The sequence below is a fragment of the Cyprinodon variegatus genome, unplaced genomic scaffold (assembly GCF_000732505.1).
Source record: "Cyprinodon variegatus isolate N-32 unplaced genomic scaffold, C_variegatus-1.0 Scaffold218, whole genome shotgun sequence".
NCBI lineage: Eukaryota > Metazoa > Chordata > Actinopteri > Cyprinodontiformes > Cyprinodontidae > Cyprinodon > Cyprinodon variegatus.
In genome coordinates, this window is record NW_015150671.1 from 319,157 (window position 1) to 333,563 (window position 14,407).

Genomic DNA, 14,407 nt, shown 5'->3' on the forward strand with positions numbered 1-14,407 from the left:
ATTTTTTGCTGTTTTTTATTTTTTTTAAGAGAGAAGAAAGCGATAAATTGGTGAAGGCTGTTTTAATAAATACGTAATGTGAGTCACCAAGAAAAAGGACACGGAATGAAGTTTACACAAGTGTGAGGAGTCCCATTTCCTCCATCCAACACTTTGTCTCAAGAGCTTTTTATTCAGCTACATCTCAAGTGCATTAGCATCAATTCATGAAAGGACAAATACATATTTTATGAGGACATGGAGGTTTTACATCTTTTGCTCTCGCATTTCAAGATTATTTCAGCTTTTTTGCAATATTTGTTTTTCTGGTCTTTACATCTATAACACTGACAGAGCTCAACACATGTTGATTATTTTCTCATGACAACATGTCCTTCTAATGCTTCATAATGTAATGAAAAGAGAAATGGCCTCCAACTATATCTAGGCGGAATGAGAGGAAAGATTAAGATGAATAGCTACATCTGGCTCTCACTTGAAACTCTAAAGGAAGTGAAGATAACCAAGGAGGGCCTGGTTATTCATCACCATCCAGACATGTGCACATGTACCATTGAAACGGCTTAGAAAAACAGACCCAAACATGATATCGACATACATGCATAGTCAAAAGCACCACCTGATGGTAGGCTAAAAGAAAAAAAAGATAAATTCAAAGCACACTTTCTCTGAGTTTTGTTGCAAGAGAAGAGAAAGCAAGGGAATTGACAGCCAAGCCAAGAAGGGAGCTGGTTAATGTCACCTATCATGTAGACCCTTAGTGCTCCACATGCCCGCGTGCATTGCTCTCTCTTTCTTTCTTTTTAAATCTTGTTCTCTAGGGAGCAACTTTTCCCGCAGATCCTGACTGACATAAACCCCAGAGCCTAAGACCCCAAACAGAATTCACTGCAGACCCCGTACTGCTTGTCCTCTCTCTCCCTCATCTATCTCTTTCCTCAACCATTTCCATCCTGTTAACCATCGCTCCCCTTTGTTCTTGCGCTCGATCGATGCACCATAACTCAACTGGCCTCATGTGTTTGATGTCTGAGCTCTGGATATCATTTCAACCATTTCTGCTGAACCAGTGAACCACACTGATAATACTGTGTCTCACGAATGCAGGCATGCAAATGATATGTGCATGCACACACACACACACACACAAACACACACATAAGTGTCATCTTATCCTTGTGGGGACTTTCCAGTGATTTAACAAAACATACCTAACCCTAAACTTAAGCAAAACTCAATTCCCACCTTAGTCCCAAACCTAACCTCCACCCCAAGAAGAGAATTTCTCCACACTGGGACCAGTTGTTGCCCCCCCCTCCCCACACACACACACACACATACTCCAAATACACATTAGTGTGCAGGCATACACTTACTTATAAAGATATATGGGAGCAGAAGGATAACGTGAGGTGTCGAAAATTACAGCAAGCTCAGAAAACAGCAGTTGATTTATCAAGATATTTACTTTTATGACAAAAAAATGAGTTTAGAGCAAAATCTTGCAGATTTAATTAACATTAATTGACTATCTATTTTTATCTGCTTATTACAAAGGTTATCCAAGGCTCCATCCACAATGAGACCAGCATGGGGGTTTTTGCAAAGGCGTTTTATTATTAGGTGAAGCTTCCTCATAGATGTAGTGTATCAGAAGACAAAAAAACTAATACATTTAAAACCTGGTTACATAGTGGAAAATCTTTTGAAATGTGGGTTCGGTGCCTTTTCATATACATACAAGCCATGTCTGTTTTTGTAAAATATTCTGGTTGTTTCTGCAGACGTATCCCACTGCCACCAATGGGCGTGGCATACATGTGGTAGGCTTTTGTGTGGATGCGTAAATTTATACCATTATTTACAAAGGCCTAGTTTCTATGAAGTATACTATAATATATATAGGGTATAGTTTAGTAAAATGCAAAACCCCCAAAAAGTTGTTCATTAAGTGTTCCGGCTTACTAAGTTATGTCTTTTTCTTTAAGATGTACACAGCAAACAAGATGGTGTATTGGTCAGAATACCGGAAAATTGACATGAGGCTTTCCTTTCATTCTGAATTGATCGATTCAGGCACTTTAATGGAAAGGTAATGCTCAATGTTGCCAGGAGTTTTAGTCATGAACTGAACACTTGAAGCATCACTTTAACCAATGCATACAGAACTGCAATGCGCTTGACTAGCTTGGAACAATACTAAACCAGAAGTCCCCCATGTTGCTCTAGAGAAGCAAAGAAGAATGCAAAACTTGTACATACATCACTTCCTTTTTTGACTGGATATCTCTCTACCAGACACTGCACAAAATGTGGGGCAGCCAGGTGATTCAAATGGGATTTTAACTTTTGGCAGGCAATCATCTCCTGTGTTGCTGGAAAAGGCTTCCCTTAGTTCCATCTCCGCCTCATTTCAAATTGGTTTCACAGTCAGACTGTACTACACTGCCGATGTTCTTCTTTTTGGCTCCAGCATTAAGGGCCAAAAGGAAAGAATCAACATTTAAGTGTTATAGGAGATCCAGATGTACTGCTGTTGTTGTTTGAAACTTATCCCCCTGCACTTCTCATGCCATCCACCTATCTTAGTTACATAACATGTAACTAAAATATTCAACTCTGATTTAGTAAAAGGCTGGCTCACACAAACTAACCCAAGTAGTAGAGAGATCAGCCATAGCAGTTAAAGGCTCAGCTCTCCAACACTGTAACTCAGGAAAAGTTCACAGATATTTAAACGGTATATTCACAGTATCCAATAAACCCTCTAGAACTGTGACTTGTTTAAGACTTGTTTAAGGCCGGGATAATAAAGATAATTATCACACTTCTGGATTTGAAGGTGTGTGCAAAGGACGTGCGGCATCCAGGACATAAGGATGCAATATCAATCCATCCAACCTTCCAGATGAGTCCTGCTAATGTATCCAGTTGAGGTACCAAAGAAAGTAGTTGGCTTAGGGATGTGAAAGTGATGGCTGTTTCACAGAATACAGCCTTCCGAAGCTCGATTACATCATTAGTTGAACTTGGTCATTCTGGCCATGTATCAGGACTGCACAGCAGGAAGACAGGTCCACTATCACTGATTTGGTACAATGTCCTGCCAACTCCTCTATTTCAGCCACACTAGCACTTACAAAGAGATTATAGCTGCAGAACTGAACTCAACCAGGTGAGTCGAGGTCATTGAGTCAGACCATAACACAGTCGTTTTGATGTAAGTTCTTTCTTCAACATGAGAGCATGCAGGTAAGGGGAACCTAACCACTGTACTTTTCAGTCTCCATGTAGTATACTGCTCCATAAGCTTTCACAGGTGAATCTGCAAACATGTGCACTTCACTAATTACATCCTTTTAGTACATGATAGGGTAAGGTGAAGGTGAAGTTGAAACTGAATCCAACTGGAACCAATAAGACCACGCTTTAAGGAGAGCGGAGGGAAGGTTCAAGTGTTCCCAGCCATGCTTCTTATCAAATAATGCCTGAGGAGAAGTTTTGCCTAACTGGTGAAGGGTAGTAGATAGTCTACAGAGTTGTATTGTGAGGCTAAAAATCTTAGAATGTTTCGGAGGGTCGGAGTCTATTAGGGCAGAGGTGTGATCTTAAAACCAACCATCTCAATCCAAAATAAGCCCAAATGCTGTGTCTAAAGGGCTGGACTTGTCTCTGGCTAGCCATTGATCCAAGATTTGTGATCTAGCTTTAAGAGGCAAAAGGTTCAAAATACTTGGATGACTCCATGTCCGCTGACATAACTAAAAAACAGCCAACTCTAGTAAATCCCTAGGCAAGTCTACTAAGACTCTGGCTTCACTTACTGAGGCAACACTAGATAGGCAGTTGTCTATGTAGAAGCACTTCTCAGTTGAAATTTCAGGCTGTCATCAGGCTAAATGTGTTCTCATCGACATTTAAATCCTAACAAAAGAACTTCAACAAGGAATCATCTTCTGGAAGGAGAAGCACTTGATGGAATAATCCCTTAAGATTTCCACTTGCAACCTGACTAGGACTACCAGTTAAAGACATGGCCATTCTTCCTAATATGACTGATGTACCAATTTGAGATCGTGACCTCTAGAGTGTTCAGCTGGACTGAAAGGGAAATCTTCAGGTTCTTATGAGTGGCTGTGTGGTTTTCCACTGCAGTTTTTTACTGGGTTGTGTAGTGAATTTCCAAGTATACATCAGGATATATATCTTTGTCTAGCTCCATCCTGAGAACTGTTTCTAGTTCGAAGGACCAAATGTTCCAGAACAATAGGTTAGGACTAATTCCTTTAGGTATATACAGCACACAAGGTGGTGAATCAGTCAGGCTACAGGGAAGATGACACAAGACTTCCTTACATGCTGAAATTATGGGTTCAGGGAGTTTAAACTGATTGTACAGTAAGGCTCGGTATTGTCGTCAGTTTTTATTCATAAACGGAACACTAGGAGAATCATTTTAAGGACTGCATGCAGAACCACAACTGATCTCTTTGCAGATACCATTCTGTTGTTTGATCTGGTAGTCCCAGATGATTTAAGCTTCTTTATTTTTCATCACCTTGAATGTGATTGCCACTCTGAAGTTAGTCTCTGAACTTGGTCTCCAGTTCCTATTCTATACAGATGTTTCGCACACTTTACTGGCTGATTGGTTATGGTGTTCAATGTATTCCTTAGTTACATCCTGCTGTGAGATGCTGGATTGTTGCAGAGTTACTACTGTAACTCAGGGAATTTAACAAAAAAATATATTTTTTAATTATTATTTGTGAAAGATTAAAAAGAGCTGCTCAGTGGTGCAGTGAGTAGCACTGCGCCTTGCAGCATGAAGGTTCTGGGTTTGATTCCCGGCCCAAGGTCTTTCTGCATGGAGTTTGCAAAAACATGACTGTTAGGTTAATTGGCTTCTCTAAATTCTCCTTAGTAATGAGTGTGTGCGTAAATCGTTGTTTGTCCTGTTTGTCTCTGTGTTGCCCTGTGATGGACTGGCGACCTGTCCAGGGTGTACCCGGCCTCTCACCCGTAGAAAGCTGGAGATAGGCATCAGCACCCTTCGCAACCCCAGGAGGGATAAGCATGATGGAAAATGGATGGATAAAAGATTTTTTTTAACCTTTCAAATCCCACCATTTTAAAGCGTTTACAAATAATAACTAAGAATGCATGAAAATTACACTTGTAAAATGTTTACTAATATAGACATGTTACACATCACTGGAAAGCTTAGATTCTTCACAAGTCAACCACCTAGTTCATTTTATGGACATAGGGAGCACCATAGAAAAATTGACACAGATATAGCAGCATGTCAAAATGTACCATGACAAAGCAGCCACAAAAAGCAAGCATGTCTTTTTAACTGCTGTTCAAAATAGACCTATTATTTTCAAGAATAAAAAAAAACAACTTTGAGTCATGTTTGATCTGATGCAGCTTGGGCTTGATGCAGCCTGGGTGTTTTGCTCACCCAATTTGCATGTATATATTCTGAAACTAGAAGGTGTTAGCTTTCAAATAATGTATCAAACATGTAATTTGGGTTTACAATTCCTTAGTTATTTGCTTTTCCATTTGGGTATGCAAAATAGGTGAGAATTTCCCAAAATGAGGTGGATATTAAGAGGTTAAAACTTTAATTTTCCCTCCTCTTTACAGTCATGCACTATTTAAAGTTCGCATATTATATAAGATACCAACAAAGTACATTACAGTACATTGAGAATTGCGGAAAAATGTGAAAAAGTTCAGAGGATATTAAAATATTTGAAATGCAATGAATACTGTACTCACGTGTATGCTATGCTGGACAGCATATCACAAGGCTACGCAAATGTATTTTATATTAGCACATTTAAGTGGCAATACAATTCAAAGTGATCTACATGAGAAGAAAACAAAATGACTGCAATGACATAAAGGCAACACAAATAATTAAAGAAAATAAAGTGCTTATTTTTCATAAAATGATGATATGAAAAAAGTATTGAATAATTTATTTGAAAAAGTCTAAAATAAAAGAGTTTATTTGCTGTTTTTTAACATTTAACTACTGAATGTGAAAAGCATTTTGCTTTAAAACAAGATATCTGTAAATTCTGAATTCCAGTGACCGGCATGCCCCTTTAGTTAGCTCCAAAATTGTTTTTTAAAACTGCAGCCAGATGCAAATAAATCTTTAAGATAATGCCACTATCATATGTTTCATTCATTTGTTTGCATTCATAAATAAATGAAAAATTCCCAAGAAAATGTCTTTTTGTTGCATATATTCCTAAATAAGCAAACTGTTGCTTTCAAGTGTTACATAAAGAAAATAATTACCCAAACAAAAATGAGAGGCCACTTGACCAAAGCCTAAATATGCATAAATCTTTGACTTATACTCCTTCGACTGCAGTGTAGCATGAGGATATGTGACCTATCATGTCATGAAGCAGAGGCGTGTCTTTAAGTGCACTGAACTGGGAGGGAGTGCAGTTGTCATGTTTTCTAACGTGTAGCAGGATGTATTGCTGGCAGAAGCAGCGGGGGAGATGCAGCGTCTCTCCTGAACACTCAGAGCCTCGTGAATGAATAATGCTTGATTACCTGCATGAGATGAGCTACGTAGACCCTCCAGATACGTTAACTTGCACCGTTTATTGTGAAGCTTTACAGTTGAATGTTAGCCAATGAATATATTTTGTATTATACATTTTCAGTAAAATGTAGGAGAAATTTAAATGTTTTATCTTATTAACTTATCTTTAAAAGAAAACACTTTGAAAGATAAGTTAATAAGGTACCCTAAGTAACTTCACACCCTGATACCCACACATTAAAGACATATTTTCTTTCCCTAGTTTGCCATAGTTTTTATGGTCAATACCATGTTTTTTGTTTGCTTCATGTTTTGGGAGAACAAGTTCCAGATGGCTGGAGTGCCCGTCAACTTTCCTCCATCAGCCACTCCGGTTATCGGCACATTCACTCCACTTCAAGGAACCACTGACAGGCCTGTTAATTAGCACCTTTGGACTTTTTTTTTTTCGCAACAAAGACAACACTAAGACATTTGTACATAGAAAAACTTATATCTTCTTCCCGCATCTCAAGACTATTAGTCTGTTTAAAATCAGAATTGAATGACAGGCAATGTTTAAAATCAGAATGAATATAAAAATGGTATTTTAAAGAATTTGTAGTTTGAGAATAAATAACTGAATAACAATATACATTTAACATCACTGAAACTGTATGGCCTGCTTTGCAAATTTTCACCAAAGAGGACAATAGATGAACAAAGATAATTGAAACTCCCAAATCAGCAGAGTGTTCATAAAATAATTGCCTTGGGACAGCCATGTGGCTTTTGTGCAAGGTCAGGCCCGGGCCCTTGGCCCCTACCCTGAGCGGAACTGAGATCCTGACCTGTTGGTCATTTGTCCGAAGAGCAGGTTCGAATCAGGTCAGCATGCAGAGGAGGGAAAATTAACCATCTGCTTTTATCTGGAGCTGCAAAGGATTGTGAGTGATGAAAGTGGTGCTTTTATATTACACTAGCACATGCGGTCAACAGACCGCATATCAAGATATCAAAAGTTTTTGTACAAGGAACTACAAATTAATTTAAATCTCATATATAATTTTCAGATGCTTTATAAAAAAGAATTTTGGACAGGTTTAAAAATGTGCCTGTATAGTTTTGTGTACAGAGCATATAACCCAGACTTTCATTAATGGCATCATTATTATAAATGTATCTATTTATTTAAGTTTTAATTTTTTTACTTTTTGAGTCGATTTTTTGTGTGTATGGTACAGGCAAGGCTACTGTTTAGAATAGTATTTGACATAGATTTAACGATTTACTTTAACCTGTTACAGATTGGTCAGGCGAAACTTATAACCAACACTAAGCTTTACTTTCTATTCTGTTGTTGTTTTCTGCAAAGAAGAGAAAGGCAGAAGACTAAAATGTACTTAATAAGCAGCTGAACTTATGTCTATCATAACTTTTGAATTTAGGTGACTTTTTGCTATGAAATGCATCCAATTTATGTTTGCATGTTGATTAAAATCTTTTGAACATTTTTCTAACAGCTTTATTGATAAAATTGCTAAAACACTTTTGCTTAACAGTGTTTCTTTTTGTGTATAAGTTCCATATAACCATACAGCTATTTTTGATGCTTTAATGTATTTTTTTCATTTGTCAATTTATAGAGACTTAAACAAAGACCGGCTTACATCTTTAATCCTCGAGTGTTTTTGAAGTGGTACACTGGGGGCGGGACAATGAAGGCTGATTGATGGAAACTCTGCCTATGAATCTGACTGAGCTTCTCCCTAAAGGTCATGTCCTGTCTGGCCCCTGTCCACTGCACACTTCCACAACATATCCGGGGTCCCTGGCCTCCATATTTGCTGCTGCACACACACACAGACACACACACCGACATGAGCCTTGTACCCTCTTGGCGCCATGCTGGGGCAGCAGTCCAGGCCTTCCAGGATCTGGTAAGGTGAGGTTGGAAAAAACAGGAGATAAAGTAAAGTAAAAAAAATTTTAAATAAATCTAAATGGTTTCTTGGAGAGACTACTGTGACACACTTCTAACCTACCTTTGTTTCAGATACACCTTAATAGATGTAGCCTGTAATCTAAAGATCAAAATCTTCCCATGTAACCTGGAGAAATTTGATAAATATTTTCGGAAAGTTTTCCCAGATAATTGGCACCAGCTTTCCTTCTCCAGGCAAGAGGTTGCTTTTTAAAAATATGTTGCTTTTATTGTCACTCTGAAGCATTCAGGGTTTAACCTATGATGGGAGGCCTGTATAGGCAGACTAACTTGGAGGTTGCTGTGTTAGACTTTAGACAGTGATTTTACTGCCCCCTTTTGGTAGGAAACTTGGGTGGATTGAGTAAAAAGAGAGATAAGGGGACTTATGCTAAGAATATAAAGTTGAAAATATCAGAATATTTAATTAGTGTGTTTTAATATGTATTACAGGTTAGAAAATAAAAACATTATTTCACAACATATATTATCAGATCAGTGGTTATCCCATGCTTATTGTTCCTTAATTAATTTTTTTTCACTCTTTGTTGTACTTATTTGCTGGCTGACTAATTTGAAATATTGGTGAATTGTATATTTTGGCTGATCACTAATTATCTCTTACAAAATTAGTGATTTGGGCATTACAAGGTGTTGAATGATTGTTTGGAGTCCCTATTTATTCAAGAATGTTGTGTCAGTTCTTCACTTTAATTTTGTCTTAAATTCTTTAACCTCATTGGTGTCAAGTGTTTATTTTTATTATCAGAGTTTCTCTGATCTTGGGCATGATAAATGGAGTGTGCACCTCAAAAGAGATAGCTATCTCGCACATCCTGAAAACGATATTTCAGTTTGGGACATTTCTTGGACAACCACATGAAAAGAGTTTAAAAAGGGTAGGGAATGTATTATTAGCCTAAAAAAAAACAAGAATAGGCCAACATCTACACATCAAGCCAAACCTACTGTAAAGATATAAAAAAAAAAAAAACATTTGTTTTTCTTAGTTACTGGAAAATATAAATTTGCTAAGAGAAACTCTATGCTGCTAGAAATATAGGTTATCTATTTATTATACATGTATATATACGTGAAAGTCAATTAATAGAAGAGATTAGGAGCATGTGACATTTAGGGAGATATAGGGTGACTTGTTTGTCCGAGAGGGAGAGTGGAAGGTGTTGACTAGATGCAAACGAGTTGGCCCCATTGAGAAGCGACAGTCCAGCTGATAACCCACTTTCCACCCACCCAGAGAAGACCTCTTTATAAGGGCTTTCTGACTGAGCATCCCCAAAAATAACCCTCTCTGATGCTAAACTCTTAGACTGATGTGCATGCCAACAAGTTTTTCATCTCACTGGAACTCACAGTACTAACCCGTATATCCTCTCCCAGTCTTAAAAAAATATATATATATATTTATTTAAAGATCATCTGTGGGTCCTCTGTGATCAGTTTAACTAAATGCATTTGTTTGTACTTGCAGTAATAGATTTGTTTGGATGGATCAAAACAGGAATTGTGGTCATCAAAAGGATTGTGCTGGAAGATTACTGGGGTAAAAAGCAGAGCAAAACATATATACATTCTGTGTACTGGCAGGGTTTTGCCTTCATTGCACACATCACTTTGCAGCTTGCATTAGGAATAACAGTCCTTACTGAAGTGCATTTTCATCTCTTGGTATAATGCATTGGAATTTATGGCTTGACAACAACAGCAGATCACAGCCAAAAGACTTTCTTTGAGGATTTAGATAGAGCCTTTTTATATCAAAGTAATCTTAATTACCTGAAATGTTCATAGAGCTTTTCAAAGTTATTGAGATTTAAAAAAGCGTCTTTTTATTGATATTAGAAACACTATCTTAAACCCATAATTATACATAGGTCACTCACAAATTGAGTGGAGAAAGTAAAAATTTATGCAACCCAAAGTTTGATGTAGGGCAAGTATAAATCATTATATTTAAAGCTTTTGATCATTTGAGGTTTATTTACCGTGATTTCTGAACTTCATCTGATCACACCTCATAAGGTCAATTTTAGATTTACGAATTCAAAATAATTTGATCATTTTTGCCAGTGTGGTTTGTTTTTTTTATCCTTACTGTAACTTTATAGCAGCCAACATAACCCCTCCAGGCATTTCTACTTTCTAATTGGAAGTTTCTGGCTCAACCTCCCTGGAACAACTACAGACTTTTCCCTTTTTGATTGAGCTAAATTCAGGGTTCCCTTTAAAAACTCTTTGGAACCGCCCTTTTCCTAAAAAAAAAAAAAAAAAAAAAAAAACGTGGGGAAAGAGAAAAAAACAAAACAAAGCCACAGCTCTGTAATTTAACAGTAAACACAGTTTACCAGTATCTGACCAAACAGCATTGAGCTCCACCCGTTCAAAGACTGTAGCACTTCCACAGATCTACATAAAATGCAATGGGGCATATTGAGCAGATTCTCTGCATTTTACTCCAAATAAGGACAGCAAAGCCATAAGCAAATTTCTTTTAAATCAAAGGTAAAATTATTATACAAACAAACCTGACCCTGTATAAGAGAAAAAAAATATTTTCTCTATTTTCAGATATTTCCTTGGCAGCAGCAAATGCAGGAAGCATTTAAATAGCAGTGATCCTTTTTGTCGCTGAAAAGACATTTAGACCAAATTTTTGTTCCAACATTGTTTTGTTTAAGACACAACGGAGGGGTTTCAAGCATGAATGGTTTGTAGTGGCTTTAAAATTGAATTTAAGTCTGATTTATTGAAGGATCTGCTTAATTTTAAGGATGTCACATCCAGATACTAACTTTAGGGGTGTTTTTTTTAAGATTTAAAAAATGCATTTTGCATTTACTCAGATTATCTTTAATCATTAAAGTAGTCTGATTTTTTTTTTTTTTCCAAAGAATTAAATATTTTAATAAGGAAATTACATTGTTTTAAGCAGAATTAGAAATTAACTATCTTTAAAATTTGCTTTAAAGGTTAATATAAAAATGTGGAAGTCAGAGCGGGAGATGTCATTAGTGTCGTCTCCGTCATTCTTTAAGTGCTCTTCTGCCGCGAGAGTGAGTCTGGAAAAAAAAGGCCAGCAATCTTATCAATGGTGGGAGCATACGGAGAATGGAGGAGAGCCAGACTGCAGTGTTGGCTCCTCGGGAAGAAAATGAAACACATGAACATATATCTGCAAACAGATAATTGCTTTGATAATAGATTGAGATTAATGTGATAACTGTGGGAAAATTGCAGCATAGTGCTTGTAGATATCTACTCAGTTATCCTGAAATAGTTGCTTTAAAAACTGGTTGTCAAGTTTCACTTCATATTTCTCAAATCTAAGTTGAATTTTTCAGTTTATGTTAAAATGATCTAGTTCTTTTTTTTGTCTGATTTTCTTAATAATCCAGAAGCTGATCAAAGCAATTGATTTGCAAATTTCTTTCATCCTGTAGTTTTATAATGCAGTAATTTTAAACTGAATGATATAAATAGTGGCAGGAATGCATTACTGCATGAATGCTGCAGGGATCATCAAGTGCAAAAATAAGCCTGAAACACCAGAGATGAGCTCCTCCATTCTACAGTTAACCATTTCAGGGTTTGTCTTTTTATTTTACTTTTAAACAGTGTATTTTTTATCTGGTCTGCCAAACGTACTGTTCAGCTATTGTGTGAGCAGCTGTGTTCTGATTCTCAGACTCATTGTCATATCTCAAGTGGATGCTGTGTCAGTCCTGGGAACCCGAAGCAAAGATAAAGCTGTCGTTCCTGAGGCATGGGGGGCTCGTGTAGTGCTGTAGAGTGCTTGGACAGGGAGAGGGATAATCAGGTACATAACAGAGGAGGGGGCAGTAGTTTCACAGAAGCCTTACAGAGACTTTCTATCTCTGCATGAGGATTAACTGATATCTGGACAACATACTGTCCTTCACCCTCCTGGAGCTCCTCCCACACAGTTAACAGCTTTACTTCAATAAAGTTAAGAGTGTTTAGTTTTTATAAAATATAGTTTGTTACTATAAAGGACCTTGTACTGAGTCAAATGAGCATTTATTAATAGATGGTAAATTGGCCATGATAACAGGAAACATCCGTTGTCCAGTTTTTGGATAACAGATGAGTTAACACATATTTGAGTTTGTTTAAATAAAATTGAAATTATAAAAACAAGTTCTGGAAAATATTGAAGTTAAAACTAGATAATGAGAAAGCTTATTACACACAGGCCCTTTTATTTATCTGTCTTATTACAAAACACTGTTTTAAATCTGTTAGGATCACCTGAAATATTCCTAAATGTTAGGATAGTGACATGGAGAGCTTTTTAAAGAGTTTATTAGCTTTCATTAAGATAACTCAAAAATTAATATAAAAAAACTGTTTGCATTTTTTAAAGCACACAAATTAATGAGAAAGGCCAACATTTTGGAGGTGTGACATTTGAATGGAAAATAGGGAAGGCTTTAACATCTGAGACCATCCCAACTGTAAAGTAGAATGGAAGTGTGTGTGTTTTTTTTGCCGGAGTGGGATTGGTGGTTGTTGTATATTAGATATGTTTATAAATAAAAATATTGTAAAAAAAAAAAAAAATGAAAGCAGCATCTTAAATACTTTTTCCAGAAATTAAAGCTTAGGAGGAAATGGGTCTTTTAAAATGGAAAAGTCTGAAGTGGATGACTTAATTAGTTACAAGAGGGTCAAGGTAAACGGTTGCACTTTTAAAATAGACAGGATATCAGTTCCCTGAAAACTTACGGCGCTAAAAGGTTTGATTCAAAATTCAGAAGGCAATCGATTTGTGACAGAAAAGGTTTTCTGCAAAATACCCAAAGAAATGTGGTTACATTTCTAAATATCATACATAATAAAAGAACAAAGTGCATATTTTTTAATAATTCCTAAGTAAGCTAATCAATAAATGTGTATGATCACAGGGTTCAGAACTATTTTTGATAATAGATCACATATATTAACCCAACTAGTACACAAATACAAAATCTATCAGTAAACAGTACTCTAACTTTGTCTCCATCTTTACAGTTTTCAAATAATTTAGAAATAAATAAGCTTTTTCAAAGAAAAAACAGAAATAAGATTAGCTTTTGAGGTGGGAAAATGTAAAAACATTTTTATTCTAACATTGTAAAGGGAGGCCCTACACACTGATGTGTTTTCACATCTGCCAGATCGAGAGAAGCAGCAAAACACCAGAACATCAACGTTCTGGTAAGCCACAGAATTATCTATTCTTTAAATGTTGGCCTTTGTGTTTTTTTTTGATGAAGTTTGCGTTCTCATGGATGAACATGTCTCATTATTGCTGAATCCAGAACATCAACCTTTACAAAAGAAAGTAATCACAGCCGTCTGTGGTCTAAGATAAGTGATTTTTAAACATGCTCATCAAGACACACTGCCATGCATGTCATGCTCCTCTGCTTCAGATCAGTTATCCATTGAAATCATCTGCAAAGGCAAGAAAACATTTAAACATGCAGTAATTTAAGGAGGACTGATAAATCCTGCTCTAGCTCTTCTTGATTCTTTCGTGACTTCCTGGGTTTTATTTCTTGCAGTCTTTTTGGTAGGTAATAAGTATAATGGCTTTTACCGTGCTTTATTGGAGTTCTATAGATTTAGAAATGACTTTCCAAATTTCACCTTTCCACCAGTAGTTTGGACTTCTTTAGATCACGATATGATGTCGTTTTATTTAGGTGATTTATTGATTCAAACAGTCTTGAAGTTATTAAGCTGGATTTGGCTGGATTAACTCAGCATAAATGAAGGAAATGTGTTAAAGGGAAAAGGAACATTTTTTTTTGTAAAACTGAGTTAAAACCCAATGACCA